The sequence below is a fragment of the Euprymna scolopes genome, chromosome 40, assembly GCF_053919585.1.
Source record: "Euprymna scolopes isolate OS-2025 chromosome 40, ASM5391958v1, whole genome shotgun sequence".
NCBI classification, from domain to species: domain Eukaryota; kingdom Metazoa; phylum Mollusca; class Cephalopoda; order Sepiida; family Sepiolidae; genus Euprymna; species Euprymna scolopes.
Window position 1 is genome coordinate 44923654 of NC_136521.1, and position 23439 is coordinate 44947092.

Below are 23439 nucleotides of genomic sequence, written 5' to 3' on the forward strand. Positions count from 1 at the left end.
ACACAATTACAGTCATAATCTTCTATATATATAAAAAGCAAAATGTGTGTGTGTGTGTGTGCATTTTTTGTGTATGTGCGGCAAAGGCTTTTGGAGGAGGGGGGGGTCGGGGCGATTACTCTTTCTTAAAACCTTTTATATGCTACCTAGATTATATCTACGATTTACGAAACAAGTGTATATTATAGATAAGAAGTCTGCATTAATTCAGATATAATATTTATGCATATTTTGTGACCGGGCAACGCCGAGTGGCCTGCTAGTTTATCAATAGAGTAAAGCAAAGAACAAAAATCTAGTCGGTTTTGAAAAACAAAAAAATATACATTATTTGTATTATATTTCTGGAAGCTTACAACTGAAGACTCAAAAAACACAAAAAGAATTATACATTATTCGATGTTAAAATGTTTTCAAACTCTTCTATGTATCGTGAGGGTCCTGGATATGACCTTAAACTATATCCAGTGGTGAGGCCCCAGCTTGTGGGCTTTGGGGAGTGTGGAGAATGTGTTAATTACCATTGCTCCCAGGTCCACTCTTGTGGGCTTTGGGGAGTGTGGAGAATGTGTTAATTACCATTGCTCCCAGGTCAACTCTGACCCGGAGTTATAGTACCTGTTAGGGTCCCAACTATGGGTTGAATAGAAACCGACGTGAAAACAACAAATATATTCTATTAAAAAAATTTTTTCTTCAAAATCTTTGGATTCGGCATTAAATAACCCGAAAAGGGTTGATATGCCGTAAAATAAAAACAACCAACCAAAATCTATGTATCGTGAAGAGTTCTGATCCCTCGTCCCTTGTGAAAGCCAGTACTGTAAACTTATTCAATAACTAGCAGGGAGACCTGACGTTGCACGGGATTGTATGATGATCAACAAATGTTTCACACTCCCATATTTCTATTGTCATAAAAATCATTGAAATCAGCGATTTTTACAATCAAATCAATTAATTGCCTACTCTAGTTCAGGACCTATCGCAGTGCACCAGGAGGAAGTTTCATATGCGTCCCCACAGTGACTTAGTTCACAATACATTGTAGTATATATTGCACTGTAGAGAACCTACTGTTTATTTTATAAAATTTTTTTTATACAGGGTGACCAAAAAAAAACAAAAGCTAAATGGAGGCTAATCTAGAACATATGCTGTAGAACGGAGAAAAAAAGGCCAAAGACCCTAGTGTTTTGATGAGCTGTTTTGAATATAATAAACTAGTTATGACCAAAGTTTCATTTCATTCGGACAAAACACTAAGAAACGGGGCCTAATTAGAGTTGGGACCCGTTTTTTAGGGTCACCCTGTATATAAAGGCTTGAATTAAAGTTTTAAATGCAAAAGTCAAGTATCATGGTTCAATTGTGCTTTAAACAGAAACATTAATTCCAAACGTTCTCCTGTCATATCAAAGAACCTACTGTTGATTTTATTTATCAGGCTTTTCGGCTTGTGCGGTAATTAAACTTCTCAAATGCACTTGTGATGTTAGGCTGTGTAAACTGGTCAAAATTGCCTGTTTGTTTTTTCATCGAATTAATTTGATTATTGATTATCGATACTTATTAAAGACACTCCAATATGAAACATATCTAAGAACACTGCCAGAAACATAAAATATCTTCGTGTGAAATTTCATAAAAATCGGTCAGCTGTTATCAAGTCCTCCTTAATTGGAATTCATTTTTGAATAATATATATACCAATCGGTACGGACCCGACTATGGAAGATCAGATAATAAATAAACGTGGATTTATAAGACCAAAGAATCCAACCTTGATCGCCCTTCGGGGCCCATGGCGCAGTTGATAGAGACGTTGAATCTCTATGGTTCCAGATGGACATTGTCTGAAGATAGAGGTTTGAATCCTACCCAAAGCGTGCCAGAGGTTTACTTGGCCAAAACATGGTGAAACGACAACAACTACGGATGACAGTGATTGCTGAGAATGCAGTTAGGAGATTCGAAGTTCCTATCCGTCGCGGTTACTACCTGATGAAGGCCAGAGGAATAGTTGGCCAAAACGTTGTGAAAAACAACAACCAATCAAGATGAAAACAACAACTAATAAAGATGAGAATAATAGTCCGAAATAAAAATAAATTGATATATACGACAGAGTTATTTCGTTTTTCTGATTTTTTTTAGATATCTTTTCCATTCACTGAGCTGTCTTTTTTTTTATTTCAGTGAATATTTTGGTTTAACCTTAGTTTGATATATTTTAATACATTTCCCAGACCAGGTTCAAACACTTCTGTGATTTTTTTTTTGATTTTTTACGTCTGGGATCAAATTCTCTGTTTCTGATGGAAATGATTCTGCTTTTCTGCAGAACATGGATATTGGTGAATCCCATAGCTGTAGGTTATGTAAACATAAGTTAAATTCAGGCATCCAGTCTGACCTGAATAAATTTGTGGTATTCTTTAGTGCATAAATTTTAAATTTTTTCGTTTTGCTCAGCAGTCAGTGTAACGTTAATTTGTGTGCCGTTAACAAAGTTGATTTGTGTGCCGTTAAAAAAGTTGATTTGTGTGCTGTTAAAAAAGTTGATTTGTGTGCCGTTAACAAAGTTGATTTGTGTGCAATTAACAAAGTTGATTTGTGTACCATTAACAAAGTTGATTTGTGTACCGTTAACAAAGTTGATTTGTGTGCCATTAACAACCTTCGCTTTTTTGTGAGATCTTAACATTGTGGATCTATTCAAATTTTTTACATGTATTTAAATTTAATAGCGATAGGTCTGAGCCTGAATCTAATTGAAATTTAATTTCTTTGCCAAGAACTTTTGCTGTTACATATTTACGTAAACTTTCTTCATGGTTTTCAACAGTTTTCGTTAGGCACACCCGACTTTTAATCCTGTTTTTATTCCTGCAATGGGAACATTTGTGTCCCATTTCTTTACATACCAAACATTTTTTAGACAGATATGAATAATCTTTGACCCAATGTAGACCTCCATATCGGTTACAGGGAGAATTAAATTTTCTTTTTAAAAAGTTTTTTCTAGATGTGTGGAGATATGCATAATAATTCCTCCTATCATGAGTTCATTTTGTTACGTGCTTTCAGATTGTTTGGCTACTTTTTTATATGCTAGATTTGATATCTTTAGAGGGTTTTTTTTTTTTTTTAATGATTTCTGTCTTCTGGCAGTCTTCTATTAACCTTTAGACAGTTAAACTTGGTTCATTTTCATATTTTGTTGGAATGTGCCTTCTGATTTTCTGCATCTCTATCTGTTTCTGATTCTATTTCTATCCTTGTAACCATGTCACTAAAGTTGATGGAACAGTACAACAAGTGCATTGCAGCCAGAGGAGATTACTTCAAAGGAGTGTTGCAGAGGGTTTGACAACTAGTTATAATAACCGGTTGACTGTACAATCAAATATTAGGCACAGAGGCAAAAAGAAAAGAAACAGCAAAGCAAAAGGAAGAACGACAAAAAGGCTGGAGTCAGTTCAAATATGCCAAATCGCTTTTTATTTACAAAAAGGAAGTAAGTAAGAATGGTAACCTGTTGAGTGCTGCAAGTGATGCTGGAAGGCTGTAGGAGGATGCGACAGACACTGGAAGAGTGTAGGATGATGCGGCAGGCACTGGAAGAGTGCAGGATGATGCGGCAGGCACTGGAAGAGTGCAGGATGGAGCTGGAGATATCAAGGACTTGGACTATAGGAGGCACCAAGGGCTGGAAGGCTGTAGGAGTGAGCTGGAGGCCATTGGTTGAAGAAGGGAGGTCTCAGGAAGCAGACAGGCAGTAGTAGTCACATGGTAGTAGCTTGTGGTTCACATAAGAATGGTTTGAGAATCGCATATTAGTGTAGAAAAAGGTAGCCCTGAAAAGGGCTAGCCCTGACAGGGCTGCTGGAAACTCTTCGGCTGCTGGGCTCGACCTGACTGGGAACGTCAACGTTGCATTAATTCTCCGTTCGATCAAATACAACTGTAGCAGAAACAAATAGAACTCTTTTCTTGTGCATCAGTGCCTCCCCTGACTGTGCGATATGGCACATACTGACCTATCAGAGGCATAGCGCAGGGACCTTCCTTACCCCCTAAGGAACTCTAACTGCTTCTGTTCCAAATGAGAAAAACTCCTTCTTTTCCAGCGAGACGCCAAAGAGAGCGGACCTGTTTCCTCACTCTCCGTCTCTGCCTACACTGGTATCGACGATTCCCACTTGGAAATAACTACCGAGCAAAGGCAGACAAGTTTTATCCGAGTTATATCTTTTTGGCATCTTACCCTGACTCGCTTCAATAAGCCTTTTCCTTGTTAAGTTTTATGAAGTTGTTTGTTCGTTATGGGTGGCTGGAAAATAGCTGATGTGAATCAAAGGTAAAGACCCTACACTCAAAAAGTAAATGCCATGAAGATCAGAAAGGTTCTGATCTTATAAAAAAATAAATAATTGTGAAGTCGGCCGTGAAGGATTGACTGAAAGAAATTTTTTTTGTGTTTTTTTAGCCTGATCTTTCTAGCCGTTTGGTTGTGTAGATGTAAAAATAAAAAAATGTACTAAATTTAAAAATGCATACATTTTTTTTTTTTTGTGAAATATGGAAGGGAGGGATGTTATATGATAAGGGCTGTCCCCTTTTCATGTAAGTATAAAAATGGAGAATAGTTTAAAATGAAAATGAAAGAGCATAGGCGAAATTCGAACCTCGTAATCTAGTTTAGAAATAGATTACGTGTGAGAATTTAAAAATGTAAAACAAACATTTGTTTAGAATATAGATAAATATTTCAAGGAAAGAATGTTAACTATCAAGTTTGTTATGAAATTTTAAATTGAAAGAATGCAGCTTATAAGATAATGTTTTTAACATATTGGATAAATAGGTTACTGAGAAGTAGGAAAAGTTTTGGACACGTATGTCCAAAACACGTGAAAGAAGGCACATGTTTTAACATGTGTATGACGTCACGGAAAATAGAAAGTTCTAGGAATAGAGAAAAACTTTAGTTAGAAAACAGTCAGTGAGAAAACTCGGGGAGATTCAGTCGTCTAGTCACTCATCTAGGAAGCGAGACGTCACTTCAAAGAAAAATGCGAGACTTAGAATTCTTGGTGATGGAACGGCCGGTCGTGACGAAATAAACCATTATGTTTTTTGTAAAGCTCGTCTTGTGTCTTATGATTCCTACAGAAAGGTAAAGTGGAATTGTATTATATATTTGTGTTATATGTCTTTACATACACGTCTCAACATCATCATGTCCGAACTGTCTGAACACTATCCCTTCACTCTAAGAGCTTTCTCTTCTTCCATTCAACACAATTAAGGAATGAACATTTAATATATAAGAATCTCTTATAAACGAACAATCTCATCTAAGTCTCTTACAACTTCTCTCTCTCTCTCTGAGTCTTACAACATCCCTCACTGTAATAAGACTCTTTCAAAGCCTCTCTCTCTCACAAGAAAAAGCATCACTTATAATAAGACTCTTACTTTCTCACTAAGACTCTTTCAATTAAACCCCGATATGTAACATAAGGAACTCTAACTGCTTCCGTTCCAAACGAGAAAAACTCCTTTTCCAGCGAGATGCCAAAGAGAGTGGACCTGTTTCCTCCCTCTCCCTCTCTGCCTACACCGGTATCTACGATTCCCACTTGGGAATAACTACCGGGCAAAGGCAGACAAGTTTTATCCGAGTTATATCTTTTGGCATCTTACCCTGACTCGCTTCAATAAACCTTTTCCTTGTTAAGTTTTACGAAGTTGTTTGTTCGTTTATTCAGTAGCTTGTGTTGAATAATTTATTTTATTAGGGAGTTCCCGAAAAGCACTAGCTGAACTCCCTAAACAACCAAAAGAATTCCAAGTGTAAATTGATTGTGTTTATGTTCGATTCAGCTCGGAATCAAAGTCTCTGCTATCTATTTTCATGGAGAAAAAGTTGAAATTAGATTTACTTCAACTCAGTTCGATTTCCGAAAATGGTTATTTGCCGCCAGGCGGTGTATATAAGATTGTTCCCAAATGAAAAATGGCCGGCGTAGCAAAATATAAACCACGATGTAAGCGCACCGCCACGGCGCCACAGTGGAATAGTTTAATGCATGTACTATCAATAGCAGTGCCCATATGAAGAAAGTCTGGAAACTTATTGAAGGTACCTCGTAGATCTTTCTAGTAGACTAATGCTACCAACTGCATGCTATTCTGTCCGAAATTTGCTCAAGTTTGAAAGTTGTTGACGTATAAAAAGTGAAGGATCATCTTATGCTAAATTTATATAGGAAAGTGATCCCCCACTTATAAATCTAAATTATTGGGTAACAAAAAAAAAAATCGGTACTCTCGCAGAATTGGACCCGGATCCTCTGGATTTTCCGTCAATTATGGCTCAGGCTCCACCGGCAATCACCGGATTAAGTCAAACGTTGTTCAAATGTAGAAATGCTAAATGGACATTTAATTTAATTAATTTATATTTTTTTGTATAAAAAGAATGTAAGTTTTTAATTATTTTTAGGGTGATGGGGGGTATTTTTTCTGTTTATTTTTTAAACATTTGTTAACAAAAATGTCTTGAAAAAAAACCCCAACTTTTCTGTACTTTCGCTTAATAATTTACGATTTTCATAAAATTTTCTTATAAAATTTCTGTTTACAAAAATAAAAAACAAACGTTTATTGCCAATTTTCTTGAAAATAAACACCAAAATAAATGTAACTTTTCTTGAAAAAAAAACAAAAAAAAACTGTATTTTCACTTTTACGGTAAAAAAAAAAAAAGTAATCTTTTCTAGGGGGGGGTAAACTACTTTTGTTGATAAAAAATTGCAAAAAAAAAAAAAACAGAAAGAAAGAAATAATACAAGTAAATAAACAATACAAAATGCACTTTTTCTTGAAAAAAAAATATTCAGTAAATTTACAACAGATTGTGGTTATTATTTATTTATTTATTTATTATTTTTTATTTTTTTCACGGAGTTTGTTTGTTTTGAAATTCTTTTGCTCAACTTAATTCAGTGATTGCCAGTCGAGAAAATCCTGAGGATACAGATCAATTCTGCAAGAGTACAAAAAAATTAGTCCATAAAAGAATGTTAAAACAAGTGGTTGGTAAAACAAAATAAATAAAAATAATAACGAAAAACCGTTAAAATAACTTCAACGTTGTTGTCCGGTAGAATTCTGTTTTCATAACCATGGCAACAGCGTATTACGACGTAATGACGTTTTCTGCAGTTCTAACATGGCCTTCGTAAATAGTAGGCCACGTTTCTGCACACATTTTGATCACGTCATTTGGCGCGAACACATGTTCATTTTTAATCATTAAATGAAAGAACTGAATTCCACACACATGTTCATGGAGACTTTACAGGAAATACCTTCTCTTTCTTCCGAAACGGTACTTTATTTAAATTTGTATTTTTTTAAGGTTTTGTGTATTCATATTTCTTTCGTTTTAAATTACATTTTATTTTTTTTTTAAAGAAATTACGTGTTTATATATATATATATATATATATATATATATATATATATATATTTTATATTCTTCTTTGGGACGTGGAAAGACTAACTTTAATTAAAATCTGGGTTTGTATTACTGTACACATAGATTCGAAAAAGTTGTCAAAAAACAAATATAGAACAAATAAATGTTATCAAAGGCAAGATAAGTTACTTTTCTACCTAACTGGATATAATTCACGTGTTTTTATTCAGTGTAACATGTTTATTCAGCTCGAAAAACATGCAATGTTTACCGATGTATTGGAAAATTCAAAATGGCAGCCGACTGTCTCTCGGAGAGGGTACGTTTGGGAAAAGGTATTATAAATAATAAACTAGACAAAATACTGTTAGAAATTCGCTCAATATATGTTACCGTGACATAAGTTGACATGTATTCGGTTGTTTTCTAACAGTATTTTGTCTAGTTTATTATTTATAATACCTTTTCCCAAACGTACCCTCTCCGAGAGACAGTCGGCTGCCATTTTGAATTTTCCAATACATCGGTAAACATTGCATGTTTTTCGAGCTGAATAAACATGTTACACTGAATAAAAACACAAAAAATATATCCAGTTAGGTAGAAAAGTAACTTATCTTGCCTTTGATAACATTTATTTGTTCTATATTTGTTTTTTGACAACTTTTTCGAATCTATGTGTACAGTAATACAAACCCTAAAATCTTTCGGGAGGATGTATTACTCTTATGGTTGAATTTATTTAATATATATATATATATGAATGATCAAGACATTTTATGGCCACACTCCACACTAAGTCCGACATTGTGTCGTATCCAATCTCCGTGGTAAGGCAGGTAAATCCACAAGTAACATCTCGACCTTGAGATTCCGGCGTGGATCAAGATGTCAACAGAATAGAAATCCTCCTAGACGAAGACATTTTAAAAAGTTTTGTCGCATCTATTGTGCCTCTTTTGGGGGAACTGAATATCCTGCACATTAAAAACCGAACTTGTATTACAACTGTCCCTCGTGGGGAGGCAAACAGATAAGAACATATGTCACTAAACGAAGTATCCCAAACGATAATAAGCAACGTTTCAAATCGCTATACAAAATACGGAGCGTGCGCCCCCCCCCCTCCCCGGTGCTTGTGCACTTTGTAACCGCGCTATTTTTAAATAGTTTCTCAGGTTCAATTCAAGCTACCCAAGCTTCACGATATCTTTTTTTTTTTTTTTTTTTTTTTGTGCTAATGCACTTACTGATCCGCGCTATTTTTTTTAATCGTATTTCCAAGTTTGGGTTTGTATTACTGTACACATAGATTCGAAAATGTTGTCAAAAAACAAATATATCGCCCAAGGTAAGACAAGTCACTCTACTTTGATAAGATTTTTGCGTTTTAACTTATTTTAAAGCGTTTATTTACCTTAAAACACAAGTAATGCCGAGTCTTAAGTTAAAACAAAAAAAAATGGCTGACATGAAACTGTCATCTAGGCCGGGGAGTCTCGATAATCGCTTAAAAGATTTCATATTGAATATGAAATAAAAATTGCATTTTACCTGAAAAAAAATTCATGTAATTTTTTTTTATATAATAATTAATGATTTATTATGAATGTTTGGTAGAAGAGAAACCATGTATTGATGGCGAAATTACCAGTATGAATTCGAAACAGCCACCATTAAGTGCTAATCCTTGTCTTAACCAACTACATATCCGTTTACCAATAAAGGCAACAAAAGGCGGACCTGAACGAGCTTCCCCCTGCCGTAGAATTCCTTTTTCATTTTTTCTTTTTCTGCGGATCATCGTCGATAACAAACTTTCATATTAGCAGGAAAAATTTTTTGTTTAAGTTAAATGATTTTCAACGTGGGGGATCACTTTTAAATTATAACGTTCTAATAAATTGATACCCCATTTTGTGGTCAATCAGCACAACTACAACTCTCCTTAATAGTTCACGTGTCCGCTGTGGAGTAAAATGAAATAATTCAAATTTTTTTGTAAACAAAAAAAATAAAAGATGTTTATGCATTTTTGCTAGTTTTGAATAGTTTTTCGTGTTAAATTTAAACGTTATGTTTGAAAAGTCGGTATTTTTTTTTTTTTTTTAGATTAGTTCCACCTGCCACCCTCTACAATTTTCTTTTAAATTACGACTTATATAGGTTTCCGACTATGCTGAATACGGAAATCGCATTGAAAGTTTGCAGAAGTAGTTATCGAGATATAAATAGTTGTTTTATGCATTGTATTCTTTGGCGGATATCTTTGTTACGTGCGTAAATTTGTTTATAACGCGCATGCAGGCCCGTAAAAAAGATGGCCGCCAGAGAATACAATGCATTATACAACTTTTTATATCTCGTTAACTACTTATTTCTGCAAAATTTCAATGCGATTTCCGTATTCAGCATAGTCGAAAACCTTTAAAAGTCGTCATTTAAAAGAAAATTGTGGAGGTGGACCTAATCTAAAAATTTACCTTAAATACTAATTAAATTCTTTTACAATAATTATTTTTTATACTATTATTAAATATTAAATTCTTTTACATCAATTATTTTTATACTATTATTAAATACTAATTAAATTCTTTTACAATCATTATTTTTTATACTATTATTAAATACTAATTAAATTCTTTTATAATTATTTTTTATACTATTATTAAATACTAATTAAATTCTTTTACAATAATTTTTTATACTATTATTAAATACTAATTAAATTCTTTTATAATTATTTTTTATACTATTATTAAATACTAATTAAATTCTTTTACAATAATTTTTTATACTATTATTAAATACTAATTAAATTCTTTTACAATAATTTTTTATACTATTATTAAATACTAATTAAATTCTTTTACAATAATTTTTTATACTATTATTAAATACTAATTAAATTCTTTTACAATAATTTTTTATACTATTATTAAATACTAATTAAATTCTTTTACAATAATTTTTTATACTATTATTAAATACTAATTAAATTCTTTTACAATAACTTCAATTTTTAAATTTTATCTTAACTTAAAAAATTTAAAAAGAATTATTTTACAATACTATTTTTTATACTATTAAATATTAAATACTTAGTTATTAAATCATTTTACAATAATTTGAATTTTTAAATTCTATCAATATTTTATAGTAATGACGTCAATATTCCACTATCCAATCAAATAGCATTCTTTCAACCGGTGTAATACGACTTATGTCCCATTTTCTTCCTCGTACTTTTGTTTCCTTAAAGTGCAAGAGGGCTGCTCATTCATCACCTGCCTACTGACTTCACGTACCCTGATTGTCGAGGGTTTTTAAAAAAAATATTTAGAAAAAAAAAACAAAAAAAAACTGCGTTGTTGTAAAAACTAGATATAAAGGCTTTTGTTTTAAAACTGAAAAAGGAGTTTCCTCATTTCCTCTGTTTCTTTGATACAACGACCATGTTACATCATGAGACCATGTTGTTCTGCATCTAGTCTGGTGCACCTCGGTGTCTGCTTTGGCTATAAAGTCAAAGCTGGAGTTGCCTCTCTGGATGCAGGCCTGGGCAGGTGACAAGGACACCTAAGTTTGCCTAATCACCAGATTCCCCTTTGCAGCGTTGCAGACAAAGTCCGATGGAAAGGCAAGCCAGTATGGTCAGAGGTAGCACAACTGCAGGAGTTGTCAGAAAAGTGTTGCAGTGCTTCATCATTCGCCTATCAGGACTCCAAACTGGATTTTTTGTCAGGGTTTATTCCTTTAGCGTTTGTCTTTCCCAAGGCATCTACAAGGCAGTGGAGTTATTTGTCCATAGCTGGTGAAAATATTTCCAACTTTTATGAAAATAGCAGATGATCCTCATTGTAGTCATTCTTCTTTAAAAAAAAAGCTGAGAGAAAAACACAGATTCTGTAACAGTGAAATGGATTTGAAAGATGGATAAAGACTTGGCTAGAGATTATTTTGAAAATCAATTTCTAAAAGCCATTCAACACCTGGCAGTATTTAAAACATGTTAAACCAGATATGATTGTAATGCGGCCGTTACGCTCGAACCGTGTTCCTTACAGTTCAAACCTCTTTCAGACCCCTCCATGCCATCCGGTATCGTAGCAAAGTAAAAAAAAAAAAAATAAATAAATCAGACTTAGCTTTTTTATTTCTGTTTTGGCAAAAGGCATTTATTACCGTTACTTTCCAAACAATGTTTACTTCTTGATTTTTTATTTTACTGTTCATTCCGTCTCTCATGAGATTAACAAAACCCCACCGTCTCTACACCAGCTTAAAAGTCTCTCACAACCACCAAGTAGTCACATGTCCATCTCACCCAGCTCGCACTTTTCTTCTCTCCTCAACCACACGCTGGCCAGAAAGTGAAAATGCTGCCGTCAAACCTGACAGTTATATGGAATAAGTCAGAGAGAGTTGCAACCTTGGTTGAAGTGAGTGTCCCTTATGATGGAGGTCTGAACAGAGCTGAAAGAGAGAAACAGACCAAATATCAAGGTCTCATGTATGATATGAAAAGAAACTGGAATCTTAGGGAGATATCAATCATACTAGTTATTATAGGTGCCACAGGGCTTATGAAGAAGAACCTGAAGTCCTACCTAACTAATATTCCTGGTGAACCAAGTGCAAAAGAGATCCAGACAATTGCACTTAAGGGAACAACGAGGATACTAAAGAGAGTTCTCGGTTGGTTTCAATAAAAAGCAGGGCAATGTTGGCAGCTGGTTTGACTGCCCCATACCCAATGTTACAATCTTCAAAGGAAGAAAATTAAAAAAATAGATAAATAAATAAAAAAATAATTGAAACATGTGCATGCGAGTAGTATGTTTTTTCTAAACAGTTCACTTCTTGTAAGTAAAATAAAAAATACTCGAGCTGAGATTGAACCCAAAACCTTAAGACAGCGAGTCAAATACAATAACCATTAGACTAGTTTGACAATCTTTAAAAGTGTTTTCAAACCTACTTATTCTTAAAGAAACTGTCATGTGAAAAATTCATGCATGCGCATTCGTGAAACAACAAACAAATAAAAATTCGATGACCTCCCTTCTCCTACCACGTACAAATTTTTCAATTTTGACTCCTTAGCACCCTTTTTTTCCTGGACTAATTAAAAAGTTTTGCGCTTGTCTGAATACTCTATATAACAAATTCTTTTACAAAAAAAAAAAAACATTAAACAAGTAAAAATATTTTGGGGGCTATAGTCTATTTTAAAAAACAATATCTCCTTCAAGAACGATCATAAAATGTGTTTTCAATCGACATTTATTCAATAAGGGACCAGTTTTCCTACCTAGCGAAAGGGGACGAGTTTTCCTAAATTCCCAAGGAATGTATACCTAAAATTTCAAGTGTTTAGACCGAAAATTGGTGGAGGAGTTTTGTAGAGTTCTCAAAGGTCAAATCGTTGAACTTTGACCCCCTTAACAGCCAAATTTCTGGCTGAAAACCGATTACAAAGATTTTCCGTATTTAATAATAGTATAATAAATAATTATTGTAAAAGAATTAATTAGTATTTAATAATAGTATAAAAAATAATTATTGTAAAAGAATTTAATTAGTATTTAATAATAGTAAAAGAATTTAATTAGTATTTAATAATAGTATAAAAAATAATTATTGTAAATGAATTTTTAAACAGTTTAAGTCCTATTTAAGTAACACAATTCGATCGCCTTTTTTATAATGAACTATTTTACTTTTAACTTTTAAAGAATCATTTAAAAAAAGAAATTTGTTTTCTAATATTGTTAATTGCAATATTCCTTTTTATTTATAAAATGGCGTCAATATTTCACTACCCAATCAAATCGCATTCTTTCAACCGGTGTAATACGACTTATGTCCCATTTTCTTCCTTGCACTTTTGTTTCCTTAAAGGGCAAGAGGGCCGGATGAGCAGCGTGATGGTTTCTTTCGGAATTGGACAACTCTTTGGTGTGTTAGGCAAATTATACTGGTTGAGGTGCAATGGCTGGAACCCTGGAATGAATGCGGTATTATGGTGATTAAAGATTCTAGCAAAGAAAAGCTTAGACAGTCATAAAGTAAAGTGACAAGAATGACCATTGCTCCCTCCCCGCCTCTGCACACTTTTAAATGGCCTTGTGCTTAATTTATTTTTGATTTTTGTAAATTTTTTGTAAATAAATGTTATATTCTTACTTTAAATAAGAATACAGCAAGAAACACGGGGTTATGGGTGAAAGACAAAGGGATTTATTTACAAGGGAATACATGTGACATAAGAGTTACTCGACATATTTTCTTATTTTCTTCCTGTCTTTTTTCTTTCTACCTCAGTCACGTGAGAGGGTCAATATATCCATAGTTCATTTCATCTATGACGGGATGTTAGGTTATTCCATTACATCAATAAATAAGTTTTTCAAAGTGTAGTAAAAAAAAATGATTTGGAAATTTTAAGTAGGAGTAAATGCGGTATTATGGTGAATGAGAATTCTAGCCAGGAACAGCATAGATAAATCTTAGGTAAAGTGATAAGGATGACCCTCCCCGCTTCTCACACTTTTGAATGGCTATGTTCCTAATTTATTTCTAGTGTTGTATAATTTATTGAAATAAATAGATTTTTTGGTACTTATGCATTATATGACCCGCGATTTCTCTGAAATTGGCTCAGACTCGCTTGGCAGCAGATGGAAATAACCGGAAAAGGCAGAGCGTGCATTCTTCGTCAATTTTTAAATTACTACAAAAAAAAAAAAAAAAAAAAAAAATAGCCAACATTTATCTGATCTTAAATCCTAGCTCATGCGATTAAAATTAAATGTTTATTTCTTCCAATTTATGAAAAAGTCGTCTACTTAAATTCTTATTAGCTAAAAACCGATAGTGCGATTTTTTTTTGATTTTTTTTTTTTTAATTTTTTTTTTCCTAACGTTGCGATCGACCTTTTCCAATTATTGACATCAGTTGTCAGACGAACCGGAGAAACTTTGTGGAAATCGTGTGTTGAACAATGCATAAACACCGTTATTTTTTGTTTTTTTTTTTCTGTGTAGTATCTGTTCTTCATAACATTAGTGCCATTTGACTTTGATTTTTTTTTTTTTTTTTTTTTTTTTTTCATAGGAGTCACCACTTATCAAGGCTCAGAAGCCACTCGAGGATAAGGGTTAATGAGTGTACGGTAGTCAATGGGACGATATCGTAGTAATCGTTAGTATTAGGAATTTGGTAAATTGGATTACTTAAGGGGGCGACTCATCAAGAACTTGTTTACGTTGGACTTGAAGACGACCATATTGTAGTCAGCTGGAAAGCAGGCAAACAGAAGAGTTCCACAGGCATGCAGTTCTAAGAAAGAAGCTTTGTTCATGGAATCTACATTTAGGTTTAGGCACAGATAAAGAGTGGGGGAAAATTATTTGATAGTGGTTTCAGCTAGCCGAGTGTTTTCACGTAATTCACCGTTATCATCATCGAGTGATGTCATACCTGGTACAGACTTTGATGGCTGTTGCTCAACATCCATCTCTCTCTCTCTTTCAAGGCATTTATGAATTCATTGTTGCTCATCATTTTTGATGTTGCCCAGGTATTCAGACCATCAACCTATGTTTCTCACTATCGTCCTCTGTTTCTTCTATCTACGATCTTTCCTGTCAAACTAATCTCTTCAATTCCGCTTTTTCTGTAGACATGGTCCATGCATCTGATTTGTCTTTTTCGTACTGCTCTTACTAGAGATCTTTCTGTGTTTACCATTTCTAATACCTCTTGGTTTGTTTTCTTTTCTGTCCAGGATATCTTTAAAATTTTCCTCAGAAACAGCTTTAGTTGCCTCTAGTCTTTTCCTTGTACTGTTGGTGATTGTCCAACACTCACAACCGTACAAAAGGACAGACCATACATACGTCTGGAGTATTCTGAATTTGTTTTTAATGTTTCTGTGGCACTTGTACAGTTTAATCAAGACATTAAAAAATGAAAATATCGAAGAAAAAAAAAAAAAAAAGGTTATATTGTACGTATCCATTTTGAACCGAAGATTTTCGGAAAAAAAATTTCACTTCATTTGATCGAGTATTTTATTTTTTTTATTTATTTATTTTTTATTTTTTTACAGCAGAAAAACACGTTTTTATGACAACATGTTGAAGACAGACATTTTGGATTTTTTAATATTTTTGTTTAGAGTTTAGAAACGCCACAGGGAGATAACTCAATTTAAAGCGCCGACACTCCCTCCCCATCTTTAATATTAGATTTTTTTCCTCAAAATCGAACATTTTGCTCGGTATCATAAATTGTTTTTTTGCTGTAAAACAAAAACTACTTTATGAAATTAAGTGAAATTTTTTTTTTTTTTTTTCGGAGAATTTCATTCTATAACGGATATGTACAATTTAAATGTTTTTTCAATATTTTCATTTTTTAATGTCTTTATTAAACTGTACAAGTACCATTTCTGTTGTCATGATTGATGACAATCTCTTGAAGGCGACTTTGGCTGCGGCTATGCGATTTTGTACTTCAGTAGTACACCTTCCATCAGATGTGATCCAGTAGCCCAGACATTTGAATTTATCAACTTGTTTAACTGGTAGATCATGACATTTTAATTCATGTAATTATCTCCCTTGTAAAAAAAAAAATTCAAAATACAGACAAGCAAACAGAAAGTCCTGCTTATATAAGAAATCGTTTTTTTTTTTTTCTACTTCATGTATTAAATAGGAAATGTTTTCAAATGTTTTGGATCTATTTAGTCGTTTTACAGCTTTTTCAAAGAAATAGGAAATGATAAAACTAAACACAGGATATTTGGTGATAATGAGAGAAAAAAGGAGAGGGGTGAGCAAAGAGAGTGAGTGTTATTAAGGAGAGAGGAGGAATGAGAGACGGTATGGAAGAGAAAATTGTGGCCATTAGAGAAAACAACATGAGGCTGTTACCAACTCTGACCTTTTAAAATGTCAAACACAATACGTAAATAATATGATCTGTTTGGGGAAAAGGAAGATTAGGATGGGGTGTTGAGGATGAAGTTTTGTCAATGGACACCAATTTAAATTAAATTAAAAAAAAAAAAAAAAGAGATCTCAGGTCCTCTCCATAAAAAGTTAACAAAACAGTGTAATTATGAAATGCTGTTTTTGTTTTATAGCATATCACACACACACACACCCGCTTTTTTTTTTTTTTTTTGTTGATCTAATGCCAAATCCACTCAGTTTTTGCTATTCTTTTTCAAGTATCAAATCTGCTCAGATATTTTTTTTTTTTTTTTTACATGGGGGTCACCACTTATCAAGGCCCGAAGGCCACTCAGGGATAAGGGTTATTGCGTGTACAGTAATCAATGAGATAGTATTGTAGTAATCATTAGTATTGGGGGTTTTGATAGATACTTAAGGGGGGCGGTTTGTCAGGAGTTTGTTTATGTTGGACTTGAAGACGTCCAAGTTGTAGTTAGGTGGGAAACAGGCAAGCGGCAGAGAGTTCCACTGGCGTGCAGTTCTAAGAAAGAAGCTTTGCTCATGGAATCTGTTTGGATTTAGGCACAGATAGAGAGTGGGGAAAATTATTGACAATGGTTTCAGCCAGACGGGTGTTTCTCGTGAAAGATTGGCGAGGGGGGGGGGGGCGAGGGATTGGAGCTCAGACGAGCACCTGCCATGGAAATAACGATAAAATAAAGACAGGCTCGCAACGTCTCTTCTGTGGGAGAGAGGTTGCAGGGAAGAGAAAAGGGCATCCCCCACTAAACTACGAAGTCTATTTTGTATTCTGTCAAGGCAGGATAGGCTGTTTTTAGCAGCTCCTGCCCAGATGTGGCAGCAGTACTCCATCCTTGGACGTACTTGGCTTTTACACAGATAGAGAATTGCATCAGTAGTGAGATATCTTCTGGAGCAGTAGAAGGATCCCACCATTTTCCCAGCAGCCCTGGCAACAGATTTGATGTATGTGTTCCATTTCAGATCAGGAGTAAAGGTCAAACCCAGAAGCTTATCAAAACATGGAGCCTCCTCAAGACGAGAGCCATCCATTTCAATTGATGCCAGATGGGGATCAGAGCGTTGATGATGTAAAGATAGAAGCTTGGTTTTGAATGCATTAAAAGTGACCAGCCACCTCTTCCCCCATTGTGCTCAAAATCAGAGGAGAGAGAATTAGAGAGAACTTTGTCATTTACAGCCTTTGATGTGTTGCCATAGATGGTCATGTCATCAGCATAGATGTCAACGAATGATTTAAGTATGTTTTGGGAGATCATTGATGTAGATCAGGAAGAGAGTTGGGCCCAGGATGGACCCCTGGGGGACTCCAGCATTAATACTGTGGGCCTCTGATTTCTGCCCATCCACCACTACTCTTATGAACCTATCAGAGAAAAATGATTTAATGATTGAGAAAACATTTCCAGTGATACCATAGCTGGAAATCTTGTGAAGTAGGCCCTTATGCCATACCTTATCGAAGGCCTTCGATATGTCAAGAGCAATTGCCCTGGAAAGGAAACCTTTGTCAAGAGATTCACTAATCCTATGTTATATAATTGTTAGCACATCTGCTGTAGATCTTGCAGAGCCGAAACCATATTGTATGTCACTAAGAAGGTTGTTTCTGTTGAGGTCGTTGACTACTTCTTTATTTCATATGGATTCCAATAACTTACTCATGACACACAGGAGACTTATTGGTCTGCACTGAGAGGGAGATGACTTTTCACCTGAATTCTTAAATACAGGGAATACTGATGAGGTTTTCCAGGGTGTTGGAAAGCACTTCTCCTTAAGGCAATGCTTAAACAGTTTTGTAAGTATGGGGGCAAGTTCTGGTTGAAGCTTTTTCAGCACTATAACTAGAATGCCGTCAGGGCCAGTTGCTTTACTGGAATCAAGGTTCTTGATTAGCTTGGTGACCTCACGCACAGATATTTGTATGTTGCATAGCGTGTTGTCTGTTATAGGAGGAAATACAGGGAGTTAATGGTCATTGTCGCATAGGGTAGAATTAGCTGCAAAGTTCTTGGCAAATAGTCTGGCCTTGTCTGATGCTGACGAGATGACCTCAGGTCCATTGATGGTAGTTGGGATAGAACGCACGCTTCTGTTCAAGATTCTGTTTGCTATTTGCCAGAACTGGTGGGAACCAAGCCGCTTCTCAGCTACTTTAGATTTAACAGACTGAGCATATAGCTCTCTTGCATTTTTTATTACTCTTTTACAGTGGTTGCTGGCAGTCCTGAAAACAACTTTAGTCTCAGTACATCTATTACGTTGGTAGCTATGGAAAAAGTGATTTCTGTGTGTGATGGTAGCAGCACATTCAGGGGAGAACCATGGCTGGCTGTTAGGTTCTTGCTGGAATTTTTTCGATGGTATGAAACAGTCTATGCCTACAATTAAACATTCGGTCAGGTCTGATACTATAGAGGACACATCCTTTTTAAACATAGAATGCAGAGGTAGGTCAAATATGAATGTACGGAGACTATCCCAGTCAGCCATAGAGTATCGATGTACAGTATGGTGGAGAGGTACGTCTGAAGACTTATTACATTTCATTTTTATCTTAACTGATACAACGGAGTGGTTAGAGGATCCCAGAGGAGATAGAACGGAACATGAACACAGCTCAGGGCAAGTTGTGAGGAAAAGGTCTAGAAGGCTTGCATATTGACCGGGTGTATCGGGCACAATCTGAGTGAGGTCATAGGCAATGGCAAAATCATGACAAAACCTTCCCTCATCATCAGTTTTATTTGAGTGGGTCAGCCATTCCACATTATGGACATTGAAGTCACCGCAAATGTGAATGTTAGCCGAAGGATGAGCAAACAGGATGTGGTCAATTTTCTCAGATATGCTCTTAAAGATAGTAACCCCACTGTTGTGGGGGTGATAGAGGGCAAATATAAATGCAGTGGTGTAAGCTAGTGCAACCCGGAAGCACATATAAGGTAAATTAGGGTCTTCTCTGGAGATATCCCTACCACATGGGAAAGCCATCTTTGATGTAGACACATATTCCATGCCCATGGCGATCTTGGGGATCAGATTTAGATGTTAAGTTGGAGTATCCTTTAATTATGAATTCGTCTAGAGAAGTGGTTGGCCCTATACCAGTTTCACTTAGAAAGAATATGTCCGGTTTCGTCTCCTGTAATTGTTTCAACCTCTGTAAGGTTGGAACGTAGACCCCTGATGTTGGAGAAGAAGACCTGGTAGTAGGGGTCTACGTTGAAGGATGGGGTTCTAGGTTTATTTGTGTTCCTTTTTTGGAGATTTGTCATGATTGTTGGTTTTGGGGTTTGTGACGCAGGTCGGTAGACTTGATTGGAGCAGGACAGAGAGGGAAAATAAGAGAGAAAAAGACAATAATTTTTTTTTTTTTTTGTGGCACATAAGGTAAAGCCGTAACAATTACCCACTAGTATGGCATCGAGAGGCCCTACCAGAAACTACTGTATGGTCCAGAATCTATTCCCCAAATGGCAATACAGCAGCCCCAGTACTTTGCGCCTGCTGATAGGACAGCCTCCTTAGTGGTTAATCCAAGGTTCGGGTCCCTGACTATCAGGCGGGTAACATCAGCCCAGATGAAACGTTTACCTCCAGCACCCTTACTAGTGACATGACCACAAGGATAGACATAGAAACAGAAATTTTCTGACATCTCAGGTTACTGTTTACAAAGTACTACCGACCTGGAAAGCAGCTTTTTCTTCACCCTTTGTCAGAAAAATCATTCATTGGAAATGAGGACTGAAGGACAAAAAAGGAGAAGGGAGAGTTACTGGAGCTGCCGATAACACAGCCACTGTATTATCTACTCTCCGTTGGGGGGAAAAAAAAAAAATAAAATAAAAAAAAAAAATAAAATAAAAAAAAAAAAAGGTGAGAAGGACTTATTAATATTTACTTAGTATAAGTCCATTGCCCCATAGGCTTAGGGTTGTACTTAAAGATAGTCTCCCCTCCCATGTTAATGCATGGATACTTTTTGCCTTTATCTAGGTCGAGCTGGGATATTAAACCGTTCCAGCTCCACCCCATAATAAATATGCTATAATGGAACTTTTATCAAATTGAAAAAGTCTGGTTATTTTTAACTCGTTTAAAAAGCTGGTTAAGAAGTAATACCTTTAGGGTTATGTATTAACTTTAGCTAGAAGTAATGCATACTTTAGAAGAAAAAAAGCTGAGTGTTTTTGAGTTCAGATAATTCACATATCGATGATCATGGCTCACCAGTTCCTTCTGCTCTTCTAATTTCCAAAACAAACGATTGCTTTCTAGCGATGCTAACAGATGGCAGTTCTTTTATTTCTTTTTTTATGGCGGCTCCAAATAACCAAAAGTTTTAGACCCATCAGAAAAAAGGTTAATTATTCATTTTATTTTATTTTTTCTATTCTTTAAAGTTTGTTATCATTTATATATAGATACATTTTATTTTTAGTTTATCTCTATATAAATAAAATGAACTCATTTTTTCCCCGTATGATTTTGACATTAATAGGATTAAAAATCAAGATATTTCATGCAAATATAATATGCACAAACGGCAGAACAATATCTGAGGTGTTTTATAAGCTTATTATTTCTCAAATTCCTCGATAATCTTAGATTTCTATACTTTTTCTGCTGAGAAGTCACGGCCAAAATCGGTTAAGATCAATGGAAGTGGTAAAATATTTTCTCTCTAATAAATTCCTCCTCCCCCTGCCACCATTTAACACCGTTTGGGGATCGTTCACAAGGAACAGTTGAGAAGAGAACACCGGTTTGGCTTCGTAGTTCTTTCATGTGAAGTTATTTAAAATCACTAAACTAAGCTGCAGTGCTCTGTGGCGTAGTGGTTAGCGTGCTGGACAATTCACATTATATTTTCACGTTCGCGCCGACCTACCGTAGTCGTTTTTTTTTTTTTTTTTCCTAAACAACTGGAATGGACTTTTCTTGGTGGCCGAACTGTTAAGTTTGCAGATGGTTTTTTTTTTTTGTTTTTTTTTTTTTTCATACTTTATTTTCCTACTTTTACTCATGACTCCGGGTTTGATCCTTCCTACTTACCTACCATAATTTTTTAACCCCCCCCCCCCCCCGTCCCGGAAACAAACACTCGGGCAACGCCGGGTACCCCGCTAGTATTTAATAAAAATATCAGAAATACGACACCACAACCTCATTCTTTAAAAATTATTTTCTAAACAAAAAGAAAAAAAAAACACTATTTTCACACGTTTCCATTTATTTTTTTTCCTAAATATTTTTATGTTTCCCATAAGAGCTCCATGGGCTAGATTAAAAATTTTGGCAGGCCAGATCTGGCCTGTGGGCTGTAGTTTGGTGACCCCTGCTCTAGAGTACCTATAGCAGGTTGCAATTACTATCTATAGTATACTCATACAAGAAGAAACCATCAGACTACTCATCCATCGCCTGCTTCCTGTGACTTCATGTACCCTACTCATGGAGGGTGGGAGGGTCTGTAGGTACTCAACCTTGTCCAAGGGTATTCCACTGGATAGCAGATGGAAAGAGGCGCCTTACTGCTCCTGTTGGTGGAAGTTCTTCCACTCCGCCACTCAATACAGCACCTTGATTTGTTTTCTTCTTTGGCTTTAAACTCACTTTTTTAAGGTCATAAGTAAAAAAAATAAACAAATAGAAACTCTTTAGTTTGTGTAATATTTGTCAAAGCAAATATTAGATTGGTTTACTTGTTGTCCTGTAAGAGACAGACGGTCAGTGAAGAAGAGATGGTTGGTTGATTGTGTAAACTGAATTCTTGTTGGCACACAATACAAACGTTTTCGCTGGATCCCTGACTTAATTGCTGATGCATTATGGGTAATCTTCTATACAGCACCTTGATATGTTTTCTTCTTTGGCTTTAAACGCACTGTTTTAAGGTCATAAGTAAAAAAAGATAAATAAAAATAAATAAAAAATAAACAAATAGAAACTCTTCTAGTTTAATTGTGTATTATGTGTCAAAAGCAACTGTGGGATTGATTAACTTGTTGTCCTGTAAGAGATAGACGGTCAGGGGAGAGGAAATGGTTGGTTAACAGTTTAAACTGAATTCTTGTTTTCGTATTCGTTGGCTCTCTGACTTAATTACTGATGCAATATGGGTAATCTTCTTTTAAAATAAGAACTTTGTCTTTTTTCTTGGTTGAAGAACTAGTCCGGGTGTTTGGAGGTGTGTGTTGAGCAAAAAAAAAAAAAAAAAAAAAAAAAAGTGGTAGTAGGCAGGCAGGCTCAAACCCGTACCGCGAAGAAGTAAAAGAATGTGAAAAAAAAAAAAAAAACGTGACGTCTTTGCCATTGTGTCCATCGCCAAATCAGAAGTGGTGAAGGTTTAAATTAAGGCTAGTCAATCGAAAAGAGGGGATGACTGTCGAAAATATCAGTGAAAAAGCGACCCCTCTTTGTAGAAAAGTGGCCATTTGATGGTGAAGGGATTAATGTTTTTGGCCAATTTTTCGATATTTGTCATCTGAGGAGCCGAGCTTCAAAACGATACTGATCTTGTGAAAATCCATCGCCTCTGTCAAAAGTTTTAGGCAGATATACAAACATACATACATTTATATTAGAGATTACACACCCCCTTCTCATAATCAAATCTGTTTTTGTTGAATCTGACGTACAGATGTTGTGGTTAGTAACAGGAAATTTTGATGTTATGGCAAGGTCGAAAGAATGGATGAGAACTCGGACGTGGAGAAAGTCTGTTTGGATAGCAAATCAGTGACAGTTGATGGCATGCATTGCAGAGCATTATGACTGTCGACTAAAGAAAGAGTCTATCTAGAACGTGTACGCAGTGTAATGATATATGGTAGTGAAACGTAACGAGTGACAATTGATGACAGGTCTTGTATGTTGAATTTCGAAGATGTGAGGTGATATGATGTGGCCCTCACTTGAAACCA

General features: G+C 35.2%; 1 protein-coding gene across 2 annotated transcripts in view; it reads left to right on the forward strand.

Moving 5' to 3' along the window:
• The first annotated feature begins 6049 nt into the window (after nt 1–6049).
• LOC145265516 (sodium/hydrogen exchanger 9B2-like) overlaps nt 6050–23439 on the forward strand; it is a 72004-nt gene continuing 54614 nt past the window's right edge. The window contains exon 1 of one of the 2 annotated variants that reach the window (XM_080121428.1): nt 6050–6151. The gene's annotated coding sequence lies outside the window, so the exon portion shown is untranslated. Of the gene's footprint in view, nt 6152–7135; nt 7403–23439 lie in introns of those variants that run through there. The other variant, XM_080121427.1, reaches the window with a different exon arrangement.